This window comes from Lytechinus pictus, chromosome 7 (genome assembly GCF_037042905.1).
Source record: "Lytechinus pictus isolate F3 Inbred chromosome 7, Lp3.0, whole genome shotgun sequence".
NCBI classification, from domain to species: Eukaryota; Metazoa; Echinodermata; class Echinoidea; order Temnopleuroida; family Toxopneustidae; genus Lytechinus; species Lytechinus pictus.
In genome coordinates, this window is record NC_087251.1 from 33,394,142 (window position 1) to 33,408,083 (window position 13,942).

Here is a 13,942-nt window from a genome sequence, read left to right on the forward strand (position 1 = left end):
TTTTTTTTTCCCAGGTAATTTAGTTGATAGGCAGAAAACTGAGCGCTTAGAAACACCTGTATTAAGCGCCCTACAAATGTTATAATTATTATTATTATTATATTCTTTATTAGTTTTTTTTTTCCTTTTTTTAATATATCAATGAAACTTGATGTCAGAAAAACCCTCAGAACCACGAGGTTTTAAGGGGTTCTCGGGTTTTTTCATGCAAAGTTGAAAAATCAGTATTTTGTTCAATTTTGGCCAATTTTGACAGGACGCGATACTATGGGAGGAGCCCTAGAATCTTGTTTTCAATCTTCTTTATTTGTATTCTTTTCATATATCGAATCAACTTTGTGCTAAATAAAAATTTACAGAACCATGACAGTTTGTTTTGGGTGCTTTTAGGGCATTATTTTCTCTGACAAAGTTGAAAAATACTATTCACGATTTACTATTTTGTGATTGAGATTATAATGTTTTTACTGATAGAGGGCGCTACTTTTTAATTGACGGCGCGCGCTCGATTCAAGATCAATCATGGAGTCCAGTCTGTAGAAATATTTTGACATGTCAGGATAACTTCATTATTCAAAAAATTTACTACATAGGTGTCACACTAGGGCATCAATCAACTTTGGAGTAGGATATGAACACAATATTTAAGTAAGTTCTATTTTAAGAGTCACTAAATAGTGAGTGTTTCTGTGAGCTAAATGATGAATGCCGGATGAATGTTGTCATGTGAATTTGATTGTGAATCACGACGTGTGTGTCATGATATAACCGGTTACACTTCGTAATTCCGAAGGTTCGCAATTCCGAAACAAGTAAATTGCCTATACCTCGATGTTCGTTAATCCGAAAACGTAAAAGGGTTCGTTAATCCGAACATTTGTGGCGTTATTCCGAAGGTTCGTTATTCCAAAGGTTTGTTAGACCGAAAACGAAATAAGGTTCGTTGTTCCGAAGGTTCGTTAATCCGAAAACGAAATAAGGTTCGTTGTTCCGAAGGTTCGTTAATCCGAAACCGAAATAAGGTTCGTTGTTCCAAAGGTTCGTTAGTCTGAAAACGAAATAAGGTTTGTTAACTTAATCATTACGTTTTCGGACTAACGAACCTTCGGAATTACGAACCTCATTTCGTTTTCGGATTAACGAACTTTAGGAATTACGAACCTCACTTTGTTTTCGGACTAACGAACCTTCGGAATTACGAACCTTCGGAAATACTTACCTTCGGAATAACGAACCTTCGGAATAACGAAGCTTCGGAATTACGAATGTATGCGATAAAGCCGATATAACCTTGTTCTCAGTTATATCTCCATGTGTGGCAAATAAGGGTGGCAATGTTTGGCTTATTTTCTCTTTTTCTTTGGGACAAATGCTTGATTTTTTACACTGACAGTTTCCATTAGGGCCTACACCTATTCGTCATACAACTTGGCCCTTAAGTAAATTTGATTCTTTAAATTATTTTTTTCTTAATTAAAAATAGAGATAAAAAAATGCAAATTTTCTTGCCATACTACTTTCCACCAATAGAGGGCGTACACAAAAATATATATGTTTTTGAGCGCTCTAGTGAATACAAAAATTATTCCCAAGTTACTTATGAAAAATAAATTGCAACTGTATGGAAAATAGTGATTTTGGTCACAAAAGTGATATTTTAATGATTTGTTTAAAGGTCAAGTCCACCCCAGGAAAATGCTGACTTGAATAAATAGAGAAAAATCAAAGTAGCATAATGCTGAAAATTTCATCAAAATCGGATGTAAAATAAGAAAGTTATGACATTTTAAAGTTTCGCTTATTTTTCACAAAACAGTGATATGCACAACTAGGTGAGTCAGTCGATGATGTCCATCACTCACTATTTCTTTTGTTTTTTATTGTTTGAATTATACAATATTTCATTTTTTTATAGATTTGATAATAAGGACCAACTTGACTGAACCATATAGTATTAAACAATGCTAATTCCACATGTTCAGGGAGGAATTGATCGTTGTATCACTTGACAATGGGGAGAAAATTAGAATATTTCATATAATAAAATACAAAAGAAATAGTGAGTGGATGACGTCATAGTCTCCTCATTTGCATACCAGCCAGGATGTGCATATAACTGTTTAGTGAAATTAAGCAAAACTTTAAAATGTCATAACTTTCTTATTTTACATCCGATTTTGATGAAATTTTCAGTGTTATGCTTGTTGGATTTTTCTCTTTTTATTCAAATCAACTTTTTGTTGGGGTGGACTTGTCCTTTAAGTGTGTGCTCTGTACAGCATTGGCATGCCATGCCCATAGTCCTACCTGTAGATTCCCCACAGGCAGGATGGTTGCAGTGAACAAGTGGTCACCACAGAGATCCAGTCGAGCAGGCGAAGTGGAGCCGGAGAGGTGCAATTATTGGCTGATTTTGTTCTTAGTTGACCTCTAAAACGCACGAAGTTAAAGTATACACCCGAAGAATCAAAAGTATTTTATAATGACTTTATGTGGTCATCATTGTAAAGGGGAAGTATTACTAATCAGATATATAACTTCACTTTTCAAAATAGTGATCAGAGTTTGCAGAAATCAGCTCTCAAAAATGATTTATTTTCATGCCATATTTCTGCCTTCCACCGGTCCTCTTGCGAGCTCCAGCTGAGTGACGTCACATAATGAGCAGTGAGCAGCTGAGCTGACAGCAGCCCATTGGAGACGATCTTTCCTATCAGCGTTTTTTGCTCTTAGAATTGTTTATTCCTCTTAAGATTGGTCTTGTTATATAGATAAAAGTTTGAATTTACTGAACAGTGAAAAAAAGTGCACATTTAACGTATTTTGGTAACCGATATTTAGCTTAGAATTTTTTTTTTTTTCAAGAAATATATGTGAATAAACAGAGCATATTTTCACGTAGAAATCACACTTGCGTCACATTAATATTATAATCAATATAAAGCATAGACATTCTTCTTTATGACTGAACAAATATTATGAAATTTCATTAAGTAGCAAAGTCAGGAACCACAAAAAAAACACGGCAATATCCATCGCGAAATGACTGAAATTGCAGTTGAATTGCCGAAGCATTATTAGGCAACAGCGGCGAGCGGACTTTATTTCATATATCTTAAAAATGCCTTTCCGATAGGGCAATGGTCTGTGGCCAAATGCGTTGGCCATTGTTTTGTCATGTGCGAGGACCCTGGTTCGAAACTCTGATTTTTTTTTCTGGGTATTTTTTTTTAATTCCTTCCCCGTCCATACCCATCTTTTTTTCTTTTCTTGTGAAATTCTATTCAGACCTGTATTTATCAAATCTTGCTTCTTAATTGCTGCTTTTGATTTTCAAGTTCTTGATTAGATTATTTCTACTCTTATTTGGGATGGGAGGGGTAGAGTTAAAAGTCAAGTCCACATCAACTAAAAATTATTTGAATAGAGTAATTTCCCTTGTTGTTTTTACTCAAAACAGTCATATACACAAAACAATGATATATGCAAATTAGAGTTGTCACTCACATCACATTCGTTTCTATTTTTTGTGGCATTTTGTTTTTTATTCTTTGCAGATTTGATGATAGGAAACTCTTCATCTGATCACAATAGGTTATCTTTAACGGAACTGTTAAAATAGTAATTATATAAATTTGAATCAAAGTTTTTATGAAATTTCCTGCAATATCTTGTTATTTTTCTTTAAATTCAAATGAATTTTTGATTGCGTGGACTTCTCCTTTACTCTTAATGTAGGGAATGCATAGCAAAATTTATCCAGAAACAAAATTGTCTTAGAATATGCAAATCAGTAATTGGACACATGTTCACTTTTCTTTCATCCAGGCCACTTCGTCACATCCACCAGGCTTTCAGTCTTGTAACAAAAATGATGAACCATCACACAACAGCACACAACATTCACAGTGCTTCACAATAAATATTTCACTTCTGTTCATACATGCAATAAATATTGTGGAAAACAAATAAAAGGCGTACCCATATTCAAATACCGTTTAAAAGGACAAATATATTATACCTTTCGAGAAAAATCAGCACGTTAAATATCTGATAACAAAACATAATTATGGGGCACTGCAAGAAACTTATGTTCAATTGCAAATCAAGCGTAAGTCTTAATTCAAATTCAAGCGTAATAAGGTCGAGTTGCAATCGCTATTCAACTACATGTTTAATCAAAGGACTTACCCTTGATTTGGGACGTGTGATTGAGTATAACATTTCTCGCAAAATGCCCTAGTAACATTAAAATTGTTCTTTCGTTTTGAATTGTGTGTTATTATTTTTGACAAGCTGTATTCCTGTCCAAGTCAAATTTCTTAGTTCTCTCCAAAACTGTGCTCAAAATTGTTTCCAAGATTGATAAAGAAAAATTTTCTTTTGTATCATTATCAGTCCACAACTTGCAAACCGTAGGTACTGGAAAGAGTGAAGAAAAAAATGGCTATATCCAAATCATAGTAAAAGGACATGATGGAATCTCCCAGATTGAGGTAGCAAGCAGAGACCAGAAGTCACCAGAGTCAGCAAGTGTGCAGATCTGTGTGTAGAAGAGAGAAAAAAAGAAATAGTTTAAATAATCAAATCAAAGTATGAATTTAATTATCGTGATGATTGATGACGTGCGGTGGCATGTAATTCCCGGTCAACAACAAATGATAGTAGGTTTAGACACCTGAAAAGTTCCACTCAGAACACTGGTGCTCTACCTCAAGTGATGTTTGTGTAGGCCCCACTCCACTTCACTACCGCTACACTACCGTACATGTACGCCACACCTACCCGGGTAGGTGTGTAGCGTAGTGTAGGCTGTAGCAGTAGTGAAGTGGAGACTACACGAACATCACTTGAGGTACGGTGCTCTCTGAGTCTCTGTGTCATTACAAAGGTTGCATTTATCTTCATTGTTGAAGGCATTACGCATACATATATGCAGCAACACTCTAATCAGAAAGAAACACCAGACTCTAATTTTGGCCCACCCAAGGGTTCATTACATGCCGCCGCGCACAGAAAATTCAAGCCATAGAAGTCGTGTGTTGTGGACCCAAGAAGTGAGATCCCAGCACGCGCGACCCACTAGTTAGAAATCCACTGCCAAACGCGGTTCGTGGTGCGAGGTTAGTATACTAATACTAACCTCGCAATACGTGTGAGTGATTTTGGCCAGGAATCAGGGTAATCACTGCTGAAAATTTGTCTGGCTTCATGACATCGGCATCATGGTGATATAATTCTCTGTATAATAAAAACTTAAACATTCCTCTGAAACAGCAGATTTTCAGCCATGGTCCATACCAGTGCTCCTAAATAATTTAATCGCCTGCCTGAGTCCTGACCAGTTTTAGAAATCTGAAGAAAAAATCTGCTGGAATTGTGCAAAAAAACATTATTTCTAAAATAAAGACTTTTTAATTTTAATAGTAGTTATGCCAAAATGCATGATTCTAAACTTATATCAGATCTGTATCTGTCATCTGACCTGAATGCATCGTCAGAACAAGTACAATTTCCAATTCCAAACATGCTTACCTTGACTTTTGACTGGATCAAACAGCGTAACCTGCAACATGCATCGGGAGCAAGTGAATGGGACCGTGCAGCTTGGAGTTTTTCAATAGTTAGTAGAGCAACACAACGAAGACTGTCGAGTGGACAAAATCGATCTTTCCAGTTCACAATTCAATAAAAAACGGGCAAAATAACACAGTTCTGGTTCCCTTATAGTCTGAAGTTGTCGAAAACAGAATTCGGATATCACAATACATGAAGAAAACTGTAAATTCGAAGAAAAATAGAGACCAGGAAGGTGAATCAGTTATCAGTGTACTGCTGGCTTGCACAGAGAGCTGAGTGAGCCGATCATGTGACGTCATTATTCTCGACTGTTTTTGATCTCATGATTGTCTGTCTGGGGGCGGCTGGGGGGCTGAGAAGGGTCTCTAATAATTTCATTTCTTGCATTTCCACGACATCAATAAGACTTTTTAGTGACATATGGGCAATTCCAGCGTAACGGACATGACGTTCAGACAAATTTTTGTAATTCAAAGGTTTATACAGTAGAATTAGCAGTCTTTTGATAATTGCTACTGAGCTTATCAGACACATTTAAGTATCAGTTACATACACATGAAATTTCAAATCGTTTCGTTGAACAGTTGCGGAGAAATTGCACTCTTTGTCAGCGTAACGGACATGACACGAAATGGACGAAGCATTTTTACCTCCTATTGCTTATCAAAATTCCTGTGAATTCTTAGATTGCATGCACCTGACGCTGGTGTTAATTTAACCTTAAGATCATGCTCTATCCATAAAATGGTGTTTAACAAAAGATTTACAGTGCATTCTGTATTCATAGCTCAAAATGTAGCGTAACGGACATGACACATGAAGCGTAACGGACATGACAGTTTCGTCCACTTTTTGTAAGCGAATATAATTATTTTATTACAAGATATGGTACAAGTCTAATTGGTTACTTGTTAAGGCTAGAGGTTAGAGACACACATCATAACTGGTAATCTGTAATATCTCCTATTATTTTGCAATTTGAGAGGGGGGCTTTGCGTACAATATTTATAAAACAAAAAAATATTTGGAAAAATTTCTTTTACACCAGTTAACAACAGTTAATGATTATTTTCCAGTTACTACCATCCGCCACATCTAATTAAAAGAGAAAAAGTTGATAGTAAAGATTATTTTTTATTCATGGCTTACTATTTGACAATATACACTAGCGTAACGGACATGACACCCTTCCGAAGTGAACTTCATCAGCACTTCTTAGTTGCAAAATGAAAGAAATATGAATAATGAATGTAATTATGTAACAGCAAAGTACCTTTACTAACATTCTTAAGAAAAAAATGTAGATATTATTGGCACTTTTGGCAGGTATTATTAATTTAATAGCTATAGCCCACATGATAATTTTATATAGAATACCATGCTTTAATAGTACCATAGGCACACTGAGAAGAGCAAATCAGATTTTTTGTGAGAAGAAAACAAAATGTACCAGACCTGATTAAATCCAAGATGAACATACACCTGTATTATAAAATGTATTTTATGATAAAGAATATGTACTAGTATTAATGTCAATTTTAAGATTAAAAAAATGATATTAAAAAGTATTTTAAATTTTAATAGCAGTACCTGGAAACCAGTCTTTCATTATCGATTATGTACGAGTTATAAGGTAATCGGAATGTTTGTAAATCGCTTCTGAGATTTTTTTCATTCAAAATAAAGATCCTTGGTATAATCATCCTTTCATCAAATCTTGGATGTACTAAATCTTACGATCTTGCTTGCTGACAAATGTGGCTGTATCTAATTTCATTGTATTGTCTGCGCTGCTTGTGTACAAACGAAGATACATCATTCAAATCATGATTATGGCTGACCAAAATACTATGATGACATAATTTATTGATCGCGCCACATTCCTTCCACAGCCTCTTTGCTTTGTGATATTAAGAAGTGCCTCTGTAGATTCATGGATTCATAGAGCTACATCATGTAACACAGATATCTGAATATTTACAACCTTGTTTTAAATGTGAGCCAGTGCCATCACTGAAGAAGTTGAGGGTTGGTGAAAGTCAGATACTTTGAAGCAATGTCATCAAAGATCTCATGAATTCACAAGTTGGAGTTTTATCATGCTCCAAACTGTCAGTGCAAACACCTAAGATAATCAATTATTGTTCAAACACAAATGATGCAGATTGTGATCTGAGTATGTTGCCAGATTTAGCTGCATCTTATCCTAATATTATGTGGCATACTGTTAATTCTCAGAAAAATATACCAGAACAAGAGCTGAACTTTCATCATTTACCAACTTCTAAAAATAGCTTGAATGACATGCAGATTCTAGGAGTTATTACATCCAGCTATCCTCAAGCAATTGAGACTGACCACAGTCTGTGACACTGAGCCTAATATTTTGTTTTTGTGAATGCTGCCTTTTGTCATATATTAGGTGTCATGTCCGTTACGCGAATTGTCATGTCCGTTACGCCATTTTTATGAAAATGAGAAGTGGTCAGGGAAAATGATTGCTACACATGGTAGGGGGTTTAATTCTAACATAGAATCTGAATCTGCAGTACCTTCAGACAAATTTCCTGTAAGCTGTGAAAACTTAAAGTGAAAAACGTAACGGACATGACGCTGATAATGGTAAAGAAATCACATTAATCTGAAGATCGATTTCTCTAAAATTGATGAATGGCATGAAATATAACAATGATTTTCTGTTGATTTAAACATTAATCATCTATACAAAAGTTAAAATAGACCTGTGGGACCTTATTTGCTTTTAGTAGAGACAGGAAAGATGAATTGTTTAAAAATAGCCACATTTTTTAGATTTTGCAATTTATTATTTTATTTTTTTGATGATGGAAAAAACCACAAAATTTTATCAATATTGTGATTTTTCTATTGGAAATTGAAACTTTATAGATTACTTTTTAAGAAAATTTGACTGCTTAAGTGGAATCTGAAACTTCATTTTTTCTCGAAAGTGAACATTTTCCATGGAATTGCCCATATTTGTGTATAAAAAGACAAGACCTTTCCATTCATATATAATTTGTTTATAATCATCACTTTCGTGAATTTTCTTTGGATGTATACTTTAAGGAAAGGGTTTCCTGAAACCGCTGAGAAAGTGTCGCAGCAAAACTGCAGCATAAGTTTTCTAAATGACCATGAATCTGAGTGATGTTTATATTTTTGGAAAGAAGAATGATTACTTCGCCTGTTCATTTATTTGAATTAGGCCCTAAGTAATACTAGGGCCTAATCACGGTTAGAAAGGCTATAATAGAAAAGTCTAACAGTTAGGCCTAACTTTAGATCTACTTTTGTTGTTTGACTTTGTGAAGTGAAAATACGAAAAATCTGTCAAAAACTCTCCATAAAAAAAAAAGAAAATAAATGTAGGTCTTGTAAAAAAATTGCTTAAATTTCACATTTGTAGGTCTTCGGCATGAACGAGACTGAGATATTCAGAAAGCTACATATGTGTACATGTGTTAAAGATAAATTCCAGTTGTGGGGACGATCTGAAAATGACTTTTTACAGAATTTAATATAATGATCACCAAAGTGTCTGTTTGTATGAATAAAATATGTGCCAAAGGATTCTGGAAGAAATTGTGTAATTGCTGAGAAATAAGCAAAATAATCGCAGATTCTGTCACTTCCGTCGGGTCTTTATTCCAGCAATAATAATACACTGTCCCACGTGTGCCCATCTGTGTTGGCGATCTTCAGTGTGATCATTTTTTAGCTTAGATATTATGATTTCACAAAGTTCAGTTTATGTAACTGTACCAGATCTAGCTCCACGATGATATAGTAATACTTAACCTTGGTTCTACAGACTTTCTCACAAAAACAGTATTTTACTGCAACTACTGTCAATTAGCTTTAAGGTACCTCAGGCGAGGGTTCGTATAGCCTAGGCTCCTCTACACTTCACTACCGCTACCCACTCATCTTCTCACCCACACTTCTGTCTACACTATATTCCTATATAATCCTATTCCTATATTGTACAGTTTTCTCACATTTTTTTTTTTACATTAGACCCTTTTTTAATATTCTTTGTATTGATAGGGAGCAGAAGGATTGAGGATTAAGTCAGATATGGAGCGTTCCTGGAAGTACAGAAGTCCTCTACTCAAATGTCATTCATGGACAGTTCAAGCTTTGTCAGAAGTAGGTGTTCATACATGTTGATAAAGTTATTGATAGAGTGTTGATAAATGTTGTTCGGGAGCAGGAGTGTGATAACCCAAACCATAGAACATACTAGAGAAGTCGAGGATCATTTAAGATACAGAATGCTCAATTGTCACTAATGAACACTTGGACAGTTCAAGCTTAGTCAGGGGTAGGTGTTCATCCATGGAGCGTGTTCATGTAGGTTTTGATAGATTGCTGATAAAGTTATTGATAGGTGTTGGTAAAGTGATTGTTAGGTGTTGATTAAGTTGTTGATAGGTGTCAATAGGTGTTGATTAAATGCTGTAAGGGAGCAGAAGTGTGATGAATAACCAACACCATGGAAGATACAAAGAAGTTGAGGATTAATTATGGAAAACTCAGTGTCACTAATGGAAAGTTCAAGTCTTGCCAGAGGTATTCACAGTTGATAGGGAGCAATTTGAACATAATAGGTGCAAGGATTGTAGAAAAGGGACTTCATGATACATTAGTTAGATTCTGCATTTTATAATTCAACTATCCATAAGTCAAATAATCGCCTAACTTTGAAGCTTTATTTCAGACTAAGGGCCCGTAACACAAAGCTTAGCAATCAACGTAAAAAATTTTGCTGCGATTGATTACATTGACTATAGTGTACAATTAATCATGGAAATTAAGGGTACAGTTAATCGCTAATATTTGCCTTACAGGACCCAGAATATCTTAGTTGAATTTCGCCAAGTAAGGTTTAACACATTTATGTGGTCCCAAGAGATTTGACTAAGGCAGAGTCAACTGTATTAAAGGAAACCAAAATGCAAGGAGAAAATCTATCTCATCAGAAAGAATAAAATAAGAGAACCAATCTAAAACTTGTTTTTATCAAAATCGGTTACATGTATAGAACAAGCGAGTTATGGAAGTTTGAAAACTCTTCTTGTACTTTCTATGGGGATCCTCAAATTGGCAAACGTGCTTCAAAATGGCTGATTTTGTGGACAACTTTCCATTTGTTTTGTGCACAAATTTTCAGATTTTCCCCATTATCTTTCAAATTGCATCTTGCCTCCTTCTGAGCACAACATATGTCATGGAAAAATATAATTTACACCACATATGTCAAGATCAGGAGGAGATAATGTGAAATATGTAAAATAAAGGGGAAAATCTTAAAATGTGTGTACAAAACAAATGGAGAGTTGTCCACAAAATCATCCATTTCGAAGCACTTTTGCCAATTTGAAGATCCCCATAGAATGTACAACAAGACTTTTTAAACGTTCATAACCAATTTTGACGAAACTTGTTTTAGATTGTTCCTCTCATTTTAATCTTTCCAATAAGATTGCTTATGGGTGTTGGTTTTCTTTAAATCCACACTATTACCTGTTAGCTATTGACCACCTACCTACCACTCTAGTTTCTAAAGCTCCTTGATTGCAACATTTATTCAGTGTTGTCTCTTTGCTAGTCAGAACCTTCCAGTACTTCAAAATTTTGACCAACACTGAATGGAACAGGGTAGGAAATAATGCTTTATTTGTAGGGGCTATTTTTGTCCTATTTGGGGGCTATTTCTTTCATTCCAATGACCATTTTTTTATTTTTGCACAATGAGTCATTATGCTGTAAAACTATATCTCATCCTGGTTATGTACAGTATGTAGAATATTGATCATCTCCATGTCCTTGAATTGTAGCAGTTCTTTGGGCAACTTCCGAAAAGATGTTCACCCCAAAGCATTCAATTTTTTATTGTTGAAAAAAAAATGCTAATCAAACTTGTTTAGCAAATTATTCCCTGCGCCTTACAAAGTTGTGTAATAATTTTTTTATAGGAAATAAGCCCACCCTCCCTTCTCCTGAAAACACCTAACTTAAATGTTTTGTCATTTTGTCTCTCAATCAGAAATCTTAGGAAAGCCTGTGACAACTCTGGATTGGTGCAGGAGCGCAATGACTGTGCAGAGGCCCATAGTCAGGAAGAACTGGAGGAGTGAAAGGAAAGACACGAGTATCACATGATGAAGATTGCAAAGGCCAAGGAACGCAGGGCTATAGGGGTCTACACCTCTGTGGAAGAGCTCGCAGAGTAAAACCAATCTTCTAACACAGTATGATGTGGTAGGTTCTTGTGAAAGATTGTGTCATCATGAAATACAGACACAATAGCTGTAATGATTACGGAAATGGGTCAATACTCTGAAGTCAAGTTTAATTAAGACTCTAGTCTAAAGTTTTCTGGGTAGCCAGTTATTACACAATCTTTAAAATTATAGGTGAAATTTATTACCAAATTTGACTTTTGAATCATTCATTACTGCCTGGGAATGAGAATCTAAATAGATTTCTTCACCAACAGATAAAGGGGAAATAACACCGTAAACATAAAAAACGCCCAGTAAAATTATTTGGTTTTTTTTAGATTTATGGCTTCCTATAAGTTTAGCGCCGAAACCTATGTTAAACCAGACTTCAGAATGCGGAACATAGAATTTAGTGATTAATCAAGTCTGTTAATCCTGTGTTGTTTCGGCCATAATATGGTGCAATGAAGCAAGCTTCCAGAGGTACCATGCATGTAGAGATTTGGTATTGTATGGTGCCGGTTCAAGCATTATCTGCTGGCAGTGAGGATATGAGAAAGAGACTCGATCAATCTCTATCCCTCGAATTATATATATATATCACTAAAATTCCCCTCATTGCTTTGATGTCAATTATGTTTTCATGTATAGACTCATTAAGTAAAAGCCCCTGATGATAATTATCCTGACTTTGTTCCCAATTTTTTTTAAATCTAATTATTTTCATATTTGAAGTTTAAAATTCATCTTAAAATTTCTGGACATTTATCATAATTGCTTTGATTTCAATTATGTTTTCATAAATAGATTAATTAGGTAAAAGTCCTGAATAATGACTTTCCTGACTTTGTTCTCAGATTTTTTTTCATTTTATTATTTTCACATTTGAATTTTAAACTTTATCTTAAAAAATCTGGGCAGTTATCATTAGAATGAGAGCTTAAGGATATGAACTTCATAAATCCGCTATCTGTCTTGAAGAAGTTGCAAAGATTTGTGGTGCTGAAAAGTTTCCTAGTGTTATTTGACTACTTGAACACTTGGTTGTGTGTGTACACATTTTTACAAAAGTTGAAGTATACAAGTTTTACGAAAGTTGAAATATAAAAAAAAAGGTTTAAACAATTACTAGTAGGATTTGATTTTTTGGTGAATCTGGTTGTCTGATCTCTGATGAAGAGATGTTGTGGATTTTTTCTTTTGTTTAGCCATTTCAATATTTTTTTCTTGTGCAGATTACAGATGGGATTCCAGGGATCACTACTGATTGTTCAAAGGACCTGAGAAGAATTTCATGAGATTTTATCTGACAAGTCCTGTTTTATCTGACAGTTACCATAGGAACTGTACTTCTCAGCCAATCAAAATCAAGGAAAGTTGTCAGATCTGACAACTTGTAAAAAAAAATGTTGATGAAACACTCTCCAGTGGAGAGTTTCATTTACAATTGTAATCCGATAAACTTGTCAGATCTGGCAACTTTCCTTGATTTCGATTGACTGAGAAGCAATATTACTGTGGTAACTGTTGGATAAAACAGGATTTATCCGATAAATTATCAGACAAGTTCTGCCATGAAGCGCTTTGCTGAGGGCAATACTTCTGGTCGAAGAAAGTATGCCTGGTGAAGAGACGACATTCCAGTGGGAGTTTGAAGTACAGTCAGGGTGAGAATATATTACAAATAATGTCTTTATGTATTTCTTAAGGTATGTGATGTTAGCAATTGACAAGAAATTTTCATGATGTCCGTATAATTTCGATTTCATGAGAATAAATGATGATGACGCTAGCTTCAGCGATGATCATCTAGTCTGTCTTGAACTTTCATAGGTATGCATGCAGTACATTCTAATTTGCTGACACTGTATTTGCTCAACCAATTAAGCTATCCAATCATGACTTTGCCTTCTCCTTATTGTCAGGCCAGTCTAATGGAGATCATAATGTATTTACGATGTGAGGCAGTAGGAGGAATATTCAGACCATTGCATAACAGTTCATGGCAAACAATAATCATATTTTGGATAGACAACTTCTTACAGATAGAGTCCTTCTCTTTCTGATGCTTAGTGAGATCGTAACTTTATCTATGGATTGGATGATCAAGACTT

At 34.9% G+C, this 13,942-nt stretch overlaps 1 long non-coding RNA gene across 1 annotated transcript in view; it reads left to right on the forward strand.

Moving 5' to 3' along the window:
• The first annotated feature begins 489 nt into the window (after positions 1 to 489).
• Positions 490 to 13,942, forward strand: part of LOC135154762 (uncharacterized) — a 34,542-nt gene continuing 21,089 nt past the window's right edge. The window contains exons 1-4 of the long non-coding RNA XR_010294187.1: positions 490 to 648; positions 9,649 to 9,750; positions 11,651 to 11,865; positions 13,064 to 13,495. This is a non-coding gene — a long non-coding RNA (uncharacterized LOC135154762). The remainder of the gene's footprint in view (positions 649 to 9,648; positions 9,751 to 11,650; positions 11,866 to 13,063; positions 13,496 to 13,942) is intronic.